This window comes from Zonotrichia albicollis, chromosome 9 (assembly GCF_047830755.1).
Source record: "Zonotrichia albicollis isolate bZonAlb1 chromosome 9, bZonAlb1.hap1, whole genome shotgun sequence".
NCBI lineage: Eukaryota > Metazoa > Chordata > Aves > Passeriformes > Passerellidae > Zonotrichia > Zonotrichia albicollis.
Window position 1 is genome coordinate 39364594 of NC_133827.1, and position 13347 is coordinate 39377940.

The window sequence follows — 13347 nt, forward strand, 5'->3', positions numbered from 1 at the left end:
AAAAGCTTAAATTTAGCCTAGTTCCTTTGACACAGTGAAAGGTTTATCAGTGGTGATATTAGGGAAAAAATTTGTAGGAGGGTTGAGAGATTTTGGAAAATGTAACTGATGGCATGCTAATAAATGCATTATTTTCTATGCCAAATTTAAATAATCTACCTCATTCCATAAAGAAATATGTAATTTGAAAGCAACATCATATGAAAATCTTTTAAATGTCTTTCTTTGAACAACTGCAACCGAGCTGATACTGGGAATGAAAACCAAAGAGATGGAAATGAAAAGTGTTCATTTAAAAAAAAAAAGAAAACCCAGTTCATTTCTATACCTGCATTTCTTCCCCTTCATTTCGAAGGTAGGAACCCTCTAAGGAGAACAATTAAATATGAATAAGAATAAAGAAGGGCAAAGTTAATACGAAATATTATTCTGACAATTCTGAAATTCATAAAAATGCTGACAGTTCTACTTGAAAACCATCAGTCTCTTTTCACCATGCCTATTGATGAGCCTGGGCTGGGGCTCCTCATTCCCGCAGGCCAGGGGAGTTTGCTGCAGGTGGATTTTTCCTTCCCTTGAATGAGCTCCCCACTGCTCCCGGCTCAGGTGCACGAATTTCCCAACTCCTGCTTCTGAGGAGAGAGAGAAAATCCCTGATTTGCCCTGGGATAAGTTCTCAGATCTTCTCAGATGAATAATTGATGACAGCCCCGTGCTCAACTCGCAGAGGGAGCAGAGCGGTGCCAAGGGAAGGAACTCCGGGTTTGACGCGCCGGGCAAGGGATGAGGAAAGAGAAAGAAATGAATGGAAATTTAACTGTGGGAGTTCCCCTGTACCCTGCAGGGAAAGGAGCTCCAGCCCAGGCTGAAGGACAGTCCTGCCCTTGTGGAAGAGGTGAAGATGCAGCTTAGGTGTCGGATCTCAGGATCTCAGTCCTGAGGTGCCGGGCCACCGAGACCACCCTTGGGGGGCTTGGGAGTCCTGGAATGTTCCAGAAGTGTCTGGTGGCTGCACTTTGATCCTACACAGGAGACGACACCTGTATGAGGATAGGAGGGTTTCACCGGGGTGAATGGTGAAGGGATTGGTTAATTAGAGGGTGAGACACAGGGTTTAGGATTTCTGTACAGGGGGGTTTAGAGAAGTAAGATGGAGGAATTGGGGTGTGTCCTGTCCTTCTTCTTCTTCTTCTTCTCCTCCATCTTCTTTGGTGATGGTGGCACTTTTGGATTGGTTATTACTGAAAGTGCACAGAGTAATAAGAATAAATGGTATTGGGGAAAAATGATAAATATTGTACACGTAACAATGGGTATAAAGATAGGTGACTGTCCGGAGGGCAGCACAGTGTGCTCATGGCTGGCTGCTGAGCAGAGCTCTGTCGGGCTGAAAGAAAATCTTTTAGATAAACAATTAATAAACATAAAAACCGAAAGAAGAACTGAAGCCTCTTCTCGTCCTTCGATACGCGGGCTGTCCCAAGGCCACTCCGGGCCTTTCCAGGCCCTTCAAACAGCCGAAAACCGGACACTTAGGCACAGGGAAGGGCTGCAGAGATGTCTTTGGCATGAAGAAGAAATCTCCACTTCTCCATCAAAACTCAGCTGTGAACAATCCTTGGAATGACTGAGCACTCCCTACATCACACATTCCTCATGGAACCAGGGAATTCCCAAGTCAGGGTGAACCCTAGGACAGATTTTGAGACCCTGTCATTGTCCTCTGGCTGCTGTCTGATTGGAAGCAGCAACATTCTGTCGCAGACATCTTTGTGTGAAAATCCTCTTCTTGGGATTTTTTTCTTCCTGAGAATCTGAGAGGCCTCAGGAACAAAATGTAAACATTGATTATCTGCTGCTGTGGAATGCAACAGGTGCAGCTGCGATTGGTCTCATGTGGTTGTTTCTGATTAATGGCCAATCACAGTCAGCTGGCTTGGACACAGAGTCTGAGGCAGCTGCATTTTTTATCATTCTTTTCTATTTTATTCTTCGCTTAGCCAGCCTTGTGAGATGAAACTTTTCCTTCTATGCTTTTTAGTATAGATTTAATGTAATGTATATCATAAAATAATAAATCAGCCTTCTGAACATGGAGTCAGATCCTCATCTCTTCCCTCACCTGAAAACCCCTGTGAGCACCGTCAGACACTCCATTCCAAGTCCATCTTATTCCTTTATTCCCTGAAGACACCTCAGCCCTACTGGAGTAAAGGTGCAGCTCAGCCCCAAGGAGTTGGAAACCCAGCCTGATAGTGGGAAAATGAAATTCCATCCCTCCAAGTGCCAGCACGAGGACCATGGCTAAAGGAATGCATTTTTGGCAATCCTGCAGGCATTTCCAGTGTTTAGTGGAAGTTTCTCCCTGCTGACCAATAATTCCAAGCAGGGAAATTCTCCTGCTAGCACAGTGATCCTTCCCTGGCACCAGCCAGACCATCTGAAATGTGTTGCCTTCCACCATATGCTCCCCCAGTCGAAAAATAAAGGGAAATATTTAAAACATTACGCTGAAAACCCGAGATCTTCCCTCCTTAATTTGGCAGTTTGCAAAACATGGCATTTGCGAGAATCTGGCACCACAATTGTCAGAGCATCTCCATCAAGGCAAGAGTGGAAAACAAACTCCCTGGCAGCAGCAGGCACAGCTGTGGCACCCACTGCCTCCCTCTCCTTCCTACCAGGGAGTGCTTTTTTTAGCCCAAACTGTTTGTGTGATTAGAGGGGGGAAAAAAATGTGAGATTAGCAATGTCTCATAAAAAAAAGAAAAGGCCTTTAAATGCAGTTCAGGCTTCTGCAAAATAACTCCTCACAAACTTGGCAGTTGCTCTTAAAAAAAAGAAAAAAATTAAAAATCAGCCACCTGCCATCTGGAAATAACTTACAATAATGACAAAGGAATTAAATGTATTAAAAAAAGAATTGTTTCTGCATGAAGAATTGTTTTTTGGTCACTTCCACCTCCCCAAGGGGACCGCTGACAGCTTGGACCCTGCAGAGGGAGTTTAGTGCCACTTAATTCTGATTTTGGATGGTTTGGGTGTTCACCTGAGCTGCCCAGACCATCCCTCCAGTGCTGCAGGTCTTTAAGGGAGACTAAATTAAAAGCAGCACCACTGAAATAAGATTAGGTTGCTTATGGCTGCACAAGCAGTTTCTGTGCATTGGGCTGCTAATTATAATGTTTCTTTTAATGCCATTTATTTGCATATCTTTGGGTGTATTATACAGCTTTGCAATTTCTTAGCAGGCATTTGGAAACTATTATCCATTATTACTTCCTTAAAATCACAGCACTTAAATCAGGTCACCCAGCTGTTTAGCATCTGATAACAAGATTAGAGGGATTGATTGTGCTCTCTGTAAGGCTGCAAATACCTATTAATCTAGGAGCCTTTGGAAGTTCATCAAAATGATATTTTTCTTCTGAGAACGTTATAAACAGTTGAAAATACATCCATAATTTGCAATGGGTATTTTAGGCTCTAAGGTACATTATTCTTTTTGAATACTAATCTTTTTAGCTCTTGCTGTAATTATTATAACTTCACATAGTGGATAGTTAATACTTCAAGTTTCTGCTATTTAGTATGGTGGAGCTGTCCCCGTTTTCATTAATTCCATCAATCAAACTTAACTCTCCTCCACCTCTAAGAAGTAATTGTAATTATTTTTATGACCATATATATGCTAATGCAAGAACTATTTCATGACATTTTAATTAATTCTCAAAATGCTTATGGACTCAACGTTGACATTGTCTTGGAAAGAGTTGTGCAGAGAAAAAAGTCAAATTATAAAGTTATGGCTAATTGGAATAAAGCAGGAAATACTGGCAAACACGATCAGAGCCATCTTGGTAATTCATTTACTTTTTAATTCTCTTTTGTGCAATTATAAATTTAAATGTTTTGCTTTCAAGGTAGTGTAAATCTACATTTTTGAAAACTTTGACACATGGACTTTTTCTTTTTACTTTTTTTGCATCTTTTCTCTCCTTGATCTTTTCTTTGTTTTTGATTTTGTTGGTACACTCTGGTTCTCAACCCCTGTCTTCACTGTAACAAAACAAGTGAGGAAACTCTGAAGATGACAAAATGGTTTTGTGTAAATGGAAACTAATTAGCAAATAGAAAGAACTCTGACTTTCAAAGGTGTTTTAAGGCACATCAATGCCCAGAGCAGAACTTGCTGAAGTCAATTAAAAATGTGTTTGAAAACCAATTGGATATGTTGAATAAGAAAAATAGCAGGAAGAAAGTTTCCAGATTTTTGATTCGGTTTTGAATTTTTTTGCTCCACCTCTGAATCTCAGCCATAAGCAAAGAATAAAATAAATGTAGTTTGATATTTTAGGGTTGTGACCCTCTGGTGACACGGGAGTCATTTTGATGGTGCTGATTTATTGAGAAATTGGGGTTTTGGAGAGAGGTGGGAGGGGAAGGCACAATGTGGCGTTTGCTGCTCTGTAATGAGATGGAAATGCCCAAACTGAAAAACAAAATCCCTGAACTTTGTGGGGATGTTGGAATTGGTGAATCTGCATCCATTCAACCCAAACCATTCTGAGATTTATAAAAATTATAAAATTAGGCAAAAATCTGATAAAAAATATAAAATTAGGCAAAAATCTGCACCTTCTGTTGCCTTCTGATACAAGGCAGGCGGCCTGGTTTCAGGAAGCAGCACGGCGACCCCCTTCCCCAGGGTCGCTCAGGCCTAAGAAACACGCAGACACCAATATGGTGGAGGATCAAAGGCCTTTATTCTCTCTTCCCGTGGGGTTTTATAGTCTAGGGGGCTTCTACGTCAGGTGGGGGTCTGTCCTTACCATCTATAGTTAGTAGGGATGGAAAAGTTACCTGGGCAAGTGGAAAATTACCGGAATCCAGTTCAGGGGGCTGCATTCCTATGTTAATTTTCTTATCTAAGGGGGCAGGGGCCCTGTCTTCCCGTAACATCACGAGATCTTCCGAACGCCAGGCCCTATCTGCTACAACCTTCAATCCCTTTCTGACTGAGCTGCCCCAGCCCTCCCAATCCCTTTGGCTGCTCCAGGTGATGCCCACGGAGCTGCAGACTGAGCCAGTCCTTGCCTCAGGTTACATTTAAACTCTTCAGATCCTTCTCCTTTCCCTCCCAGGCTCGAGCTCCCCTTTTGTGCTCTGAACTCCTGCAGCCTCCTCTGACACAGCACAGCAGAGGAATCCGAGCCCTGGGAAGCTTCACAGTCCGGGGATTTGACAAATATTTGCTTTATAACAACAAACAAGGGTGAGCCCTGGAGATGTGAAATGTGTGCCAGCGCTGGCCCAGGAGGATTTCCAGGGAGGGATCCTGCAGAACCAACAATGTCATTTCTTTTTGCACTCATCATTAGCAGTCCCTGTGTCAGCACACGCCGTGTTCCTGTCAAACAGGCACTGAGGGCAAGCGCTCTGAGCTCAGCCATTTCTGGGGCACTGCACTTCTTGCTCTTGCCCATGAAAAACCTCAAAAAAATGTCAATTCTCAGAGTTTGGAGGAAGGCAGGAACGATCCAGATGTTTTTTTCTTGCGGGGCGATAAAAGGGGGTGGATTCTGGATCTGGTGGAACCCAAATTTTGTGTCTGTGCCAAATCTCCTCCCTCCCTGTGCAGCCCAAGCAGCTTTGCCTCATCGCCCCTCTCAGCACTGATGGCCTTTCCTGCAGAAATCAGAATTTTGCTGTTCCAGCCTCTCAGGTCTGGTGCCTGCCAGGCCAAAGGAGATTGAGCAGCTGCTGCATCAGAGGAAACATCTGTAAAATTCCCAAGATGGGCTGGTTTGCTTTGCTCAGGTGTGAGAGATCAGGATTCCATTTTTTGGTGTCCAAGTGGGAATGCTGCAGGCTGGAGCTCACCTTGGTTGTTTATTTCCCTTCTATTCTGTTTAAATTAATTCCTAATCTCTCTCCCCTGGGCTGAAAGCAGCCCTGGACCCTTTTCCATGGCTGGTTTGCTGGGTCAGTGGGAGGATGTGAGCATCCCTTGGAAATTCTGCAATCAGTTCTGCAATCTGCAGATTGAAATGAGTTCCACCACCCTGGATCTTGATCTTGAGGGTTTTTTTGTCAATAATTATTTCTAACCAAATGGAATTCCTGTAGGGAGAATTAATTTTAAAAGTTTATACTCACTGACTGGATACAGGCTGCTACATCACCTTCCAGGTCTTTCTCTGGGGTATTCAGTAATAATAGTAATAATAATACTTTTATTATTATTATTATTATTATTATTATTATTATTATTATTATTATTATTATTATTATTATTATTATTATTATTATTATTATTATTTCTTCATCAAACTTTCTGTCTGTTTCTTTTTATTTTCTAAGGAAAATTAATTCTGAATTGTTGTTTTTTTTTTTTTTTATTTTCTGGGGTTTTTTCAAATCACAGCAGGTATAAACCTTGGTATTCCTCTAGTTCTCAAGTGCTGCTGTTTTTATTAAAAGAGCCAGGAAAAAACCACCCACTTGCTGCTTTTATTGACTGATACTTGGTAGGGTTTTTTATCAAGGCAGCACAGAAAAAAATGAACAGCAGATTTTCAGGTGAGCATTTTGTGTGGGACTGCCTTTTATGGCATGGTTTGTGTTTGAAATTGGACAAATTTCCAGTGTTTGATCCAGACTTGTGTCCAACCAAAGCAGAATCTTGAGATTCTAGCAACACAGACCCTGAAAAATCAGCTCAGTGATGAAATAATTGGTTATATACAATATTTCTGTATAAACAACCTCACCAAAAATACCCCAAAACACGTTTCTTTTGTAACAACAGTGATCTCAAACATGCAACATTTTAAATTAATTTCCTCAAAATCCCTGGTATTAAAAACGTAAATGTGAGTTCTATATGGAAGGAAATAAATTACAGGAGCTTCTGCCACCTGAAAAATCAAATTGCATGGAGATGTGATTGAGACTTTGGAAAACAAATCTCATGCAGATAGATGATATTTAATGGTTCGGTTTGAAGAATTGTGTAAATGTGTGTCTAAATCTAAACCCACAGCACTCCAAGCACACCCAGCAGTGCCTGGAACACCGTTCAAAAACCAACCAGGAAATACAGAGGTTAAGCAGATCCAATGAATACCATGGAAGTGACAGAGGAGGAATTGGTGCCAAAGCTGCAGGGACGTGTGCATGGGATTGCAATGAAATTTCTGAGGATTTCAGTGCAGGTGCAAATGCTGCTCTTGGACCCAGTGAGCTGCACAGAACTGCTCAGACTCAGCAAACAAACGGAAAAACCACAAATTGTGCGTTTAAGGGAGTTCAAGTCTCAATAAATTGGGGTTTTTCTGTTATATTTTGGTTCCTGAGGCTGTCAAAAGCTGGAAATTTTGCTCTAGGAGGTGTCTCAGGGCTTGATTTCTTTGAACCATCCCTTGGGCTGTGTTCTGTTGGAGCTGGGGGTGTGAATTTGGGTTCTGGTGGGAGAACTTTTATGTTCTGTATTTCCCATCTGTCGGATTTCAGCATCTGAGTCCTGAGATGCCGGGCTACCAAGAGCACCCTTGGGGGGCTCGGGAGTCCTGGAATGTTGCCAGCAGTGTCTGGTGGCTGGACTTTGATCCTACACGGGAGACGACACCTGTATGAGGATAGGAGGGTTTCACCGGGGTGAATGGTGAAGGGATTGGTTAATTAGAGGGTGAAACACAGGGTTTAGGATTTCTGTACAGGGGGGTTTAGAGGAGTAAGATGGAGGAATTGGGGCGTGTCCTGTCCTTCTTCTTCTTCTTCTTCTCCTCCATCTTCTTTGGTGATGGTGGCACTTTGGGATTGGTCATTACTGAAAGTGCACCGGGCAATAAGAATAAATGGTATTGGGGAAAAATGATAAATATTGTACACGTAACCATGGGTATAAAGATAGGTGGCTGCCTGGAGGGCAGTACAGTGTGCTCATGGCTGACTGCTGAGCAGAGCTCTGTCGGGCTGAAAGAAAATCTTTTAGATAAACAATTAATAAACATAAAAACCGAAAGAAGAACTGAAGCCTCTTCTCGTCCTTCGATACGCGGGCTGCCCCAAGGCCACTCCGGGCCCTTCCAGGCCCCTCAAACAGCCGAAAACCGGACACCCATCCCTGCCCCTTCCCCACCCACCCACCCATGGTTTCACAGCACCAATCCCATGCCAAGCAAGGTGAATTTTAGGGCAGAACAAAGTTATTCTTCATTTCATCCCTGATCCTGCATTCCCAATGCATGAAGCAAATTTATGCGTGAATTTCTGCCAGACCTCGTTGCTAAAATGTTTTTTCTTTCTGCTTGCCTTCCCCAGTTCCCTGTAATATTGTGGGGGAAAAAAACTTATTTTTCTTTGTGATATTTGCTAGATAATATTTTCTAGATAAATACTTTCCATTTTCTCTGGTATTGTTTTCTTCTTTTTAATAAAGAAAAAACTGTCACTGAAACTATTTCCAGAGGAAGGGACTGTTGATATTCAGAAGAAAAGCTTTTTAAAAATAGCTTTTCTTGGCTGCTTATAAATCTTCATCATCACTAAACTCCAGTAATGAAATAGGAACAGTTAAAACATTTCAAGAAAGAAAAAAAAAAGCCTCTCCAGCAACCTCAGTAGCTTTAATGATCTGGTAAAAGACCAGACAAATAGACATAATTATCATAAAAAAGCTATTACACAACTTTTGTCATTGGAGTTGTTTATGGGATAGAAATTAAAGTGCTCACAGCCAGCAGAGGTTTCCTTTGCTCTCAGCCTCTGTCCCTTCCTGCTGAGCTCAGTGAAGCCTCTGGGGCTCTTTCCTGGGTAATGAAACCCATCCTGGTCTCCCACCAGAGGAAAAAATCTCAATTTAGTGATTTCTTGTCCCTGTTTCTGTGGCAGCTGACAACACTCAAGTGCCTGTGTCCATCTGCATCCCCAGGTATTCCTCACTGGGAACAAAATTCCTTAAAGTGTCTTGTGAGAAGGTTGCTTAAAATATCTATAATTTATTTATTTATTTATTTATTTATTTATTTATTTATTTATCTATTTATATTTATATTTATGCTTATAGTATATTTATATTTATATTTATATTTATATTTATATTTATATTTATATTTATATTCATATTCATATTTATATTAATATCTATGTTTATAGTTATAGTTATGGTTATAGTTATATAGTTATAGTTATAGTTATAGTTGTAGTTATAGTTATAGTTATAGTTATAGTTATATAGTTATAGTTATAGTTATAGTTATAGTTATAGTTATAGTTATAGTTATAGTTATTTCTATTGTATTTATTTTTGTCTTATCTTTTTACTTATATTTATATGTGAAAAATTCATATCTATAAATATATCTATACATAGATTTATGAATAAATTATATATTTAGGAATATATTAACATTTCTTAATTAAACATTAAAACGTGTATAATATATTACTGTTTATAATTAAATATATTTAATAAATATATAAAATATATTTTGTATAAGGAATAATGTAATCTCAATTCCCTGTTTTCAATGATATGAAATTGTCCTGGGTGAAAAACCCCTGCATCATGAATTAATTTGTTTCAATTTAACCCTCTGTCCTAGGGAAGGTTTTGCTTTTGGAACCTGTGCTGCCCATTGGAGTGCAGTTAAAACTTTCCCCCTAATTTACCCTCCAAGTATTTCTGTTCTTCTTCTAAGGAGCAAAATACCTCATAAAATATCTATTTGTACTGTAATCCACACAAAGATTAACTAATTTCCCTTTTCCCAGTGCAACACGTGCAACAAACTCTGTTCACAGGGCAGAGGTAACTTTTAATGAGTGGATAATTAGAGCTTTTTTATTTAGCGTTTTTAAAATGATTTTGCCAAATGTTTCAAGGTTTGTTTGTGTTTCGAGTAGGTCTTGAATTCCTTTTCTTTTTTTTAATTATTTTTTCAATTTAAACTTTTAAAACCAAGAACTCTGTTCTCAATATTTATTCCTGCTGCACTTTGCTGCCCCAAACAGACATTTTAAGGACAGATTTCTTTTTGAAAGAAAAGATTTGCCCCATAAATCAGTCCCCACATAAAACTCCCAAGGATCCAGTGACAGGTCAGGAAGAAATGAACTGATGGCAAGAATTTGCTCCCTTGCTGGGATTTCTCCCTCTTTAATCCCAGTTTTAACCATTTTTATGCCTCCCTCTAGATTGAACTTCATTTTAACCTCCAAGTGAGCTTGGACTGGGGGTGAAAAACCTAAAGAAAAAAGAAAGAACAAAATCCAGGTAATCCTTGGAAAACCCTGGTGCTTTTTATTGCCTCTGGGTGGAACCCTGGCATAAACAAAAATATCCTGGCTGCAGCCTTTAATGCAGAATTTATTGTGAAGAAAACCCTAGGTGGATGCACTAATGAAGTAACATTTGCTGCTACTAAATTTAAGGAAAGGGAAAAAAATCAATAATTGCTGCATTGCATCAGTGAATTAAAGAGTACTCGGGAAAAAATATGAAGTGCTCCTGTAAGTGTCAATATATGGCATTATATTGGTTTAATGCATGTAAACAAGATATAATAAATAGAATACAAAGCTTTTTAGGACAAGTAGGTGGGGCTCAGTAACCAGGGATCAAAAATCCTGCCCAGGAATGTTGACATCTTTTCAAAGGTGTTGTAGATGATTATAATTGTGAGGAATCTTAACTTCTTCTACACAGTTTTGTGGGAAACACAGATTTTTTGAGAGTTGATAGACAGAAATATTAATTTTGAATATGATATCAACTAGTGGTTATAAAACACAGAGGAAATTGTTGTTCCCCAAAAGAAAATGGAAATTGGTTTTGATATTCTGGTAAAAAGCCACATTATCACCTTGGTGAGGTTAAACATTCCTGTTTCTTATTGAAGTATTTGCTATAAATGGTTTTGAAATTGGATGTATTTTGATAGGTTGAGGTTGGATATCAAAAATTCTGCAAAACCAAGGACTGGGCTGGAGAGATCCATTGCCAGATTTCCATACTCAGATTTCCATTTCCGTACCCAGATTTCCATTTCCATACCCAGATTTCCATTTCCATACCCAGATTTCTGCTGCTGTTGATGATTTGGGGTTGGTGGGGTCTTTTTGTCTGTCCCCGTCCTTTTCTTGTCCTGGGAACCATTCCATCCTTTTTCCTCATTATTTCCCTGAAGAGCAGCAGGATGAGGGAAGTGTCTCTGAGGAGGAAGGAACTGCAGGATTATTATCACCAAAAAACCCCCAGGGCCAACTCCTGCTCCAGGGTGAGCAGACATGGCAGGAGAAATCAGCTGAAGGCTGAGAAAAACAAATCTCAAAAATCCTTTCACGCCTCGCAAGGACGTCACCAACCCTCAGGGACACACAGGTGGAATTTCCCTTTTCCATTCTTCCCAAAGGACCTCTGAGGACAGGTTTCCATTTGCAGCAGGCACGGGACAAGGGGAGGATTTTCCCAGGGAGAATCTGCAATATGAGCAGAGGAAATAATGCCTGATGGTTATTACAGAGACCTTAGACGGTCACTGTGGTGAGAGAAGGACGAGAATCTTGTTTCTTGATCAGAAGGCTGATTTATTGATATAAGATATATAATACATTATAACTATACTAAAAGGAAGAAAAAGAGAGGTTGCAGAGAGCAGCTATGCTAAGAATAGAATAGAAAGAATGAATAACAAAGTTCTGTGTCCAGGGAATCTGTCCCTGAGCTGCTCCTGTGATGGGCCTTTAATGGTACACAAGGAAGATGAGCCAATCACAGGGACACCTGCTACATTTCACAGCAGCTGATAACAATTGTTTACATTCTTCTTCTGGGGCCCTTTGCTTCCCAGAAGAAGGAGAAATCCCAAAGAAAGGATTTCTATGAAGAAATGTCTGCGACAGATGGTTTCCAGATGCCGAGTGGCAGCCGATATTCCTGCCCTGGGCTGAAGGGTGTCAGGTTCTGCAGGACAACGAGCAGGGCTTGGCTGGAGAGAAGCAGAGAGGTGAGAAAGGGCCCAGGGAGGGTGGCAGGGGCAGAGGAGAGGCAGACAAGGTGTTGGATGAGGTGAGGATGTTCCTTCTCACCTCTGCTGGGGGGGCTGTGAAAATGAGAGTGAGCAGAAATAGGGAAAGGTGAGAGATTTCCATGGAGCCTCTTCCCATCCTGGGATGGCAAACTGGGGTGGCAGCAGCAGCCACAGCAAACTGGAAGAAGAGTGGGGAAGAGGTTTTATGGTGACTTGGAAGAGGTTTTACAGTGATTTCTGTGATGATTTATTCAAAATTATGGATATTGATCCAGTACCGATATCCAACTGTGACGGACAAAGACTCTGTAACAATTTAAAGTTGGAAAGTGGATGTTTATTGTGGGATAGCTCCCAAATACACACCCCAATTTACAGGTGATCACAGAGTCCTTTTATCTACACAAGTTTTGAATTCCCAAAACACAAATCCATATTCATAACTTTGGTACATCCCATTCCCAATATGGATATTGATCCGGTACCGATATCCAAAAACTCTCTAACAGTTTAGAGTTAGAAAGTATGTATTTATTAAGCACAATATAAGAATCTTTATTTGTTTATTTGTTTTAGAGAGTTTCAGCTGGAACTCTCAAAACGCTATTTTGAGTCCAGCCTCGATGTGGCTGTGATGGTTTTGGCTCTCGGGGTGAGGAGCTGAAGGTGGCTGATGTGGTAGTGTGTTGTTAAGTTTCTTGTGTTATTCCCCCAGTTTATGTATTGTTCTCCCCTATTATGTGTAAAATGGTTTCGTTCCCCCAGTTTTTCCCGCCACTGCTAGCCTGTCAGCTAAGTTGCTATAGTAACCGCTATTCATAGTTGCCGATATGTAATTGCTCCTCCCCTGGTTTCCCTTATAAGTGAAAGTTGTTTCCTCCCTGTCCAGTCAATCACTCCCTTTCTCCTCCCAGGTTTCGAGAACCTTCTCCTCTCTGGAGGTGGTGGTTGGCTGGGGTCCCAGGACACCTCCTTTACCTTTTGATTATTGGTCTCCATGGAGTGTCAGTTCTGTGAAGTTCATCCCCTCACCTTTCCCGATTGGTTCCGCCTGTACCCACCCCCCTCCTTTATAATCCTGTTTTCACCCCCTATGAAAAAACCTTTTTCCCGGTTGGTTTCCCCGCGTTTGGATCCCGCATCACCTTCAATAAACCGATGTTTAACCCCCGGGAAATGGTCAGCTCCGTTCCTCTCCTATACCAGCGGTGTGAGCCAGTCCGCAGCCAGCACAGCCCGAGGCCCTCAGACGCCGAAGGGAGCTGGCCAGGAATTGCAGAGGGGCATCGGCCTTTCGCCCTCAGCTAGTCGG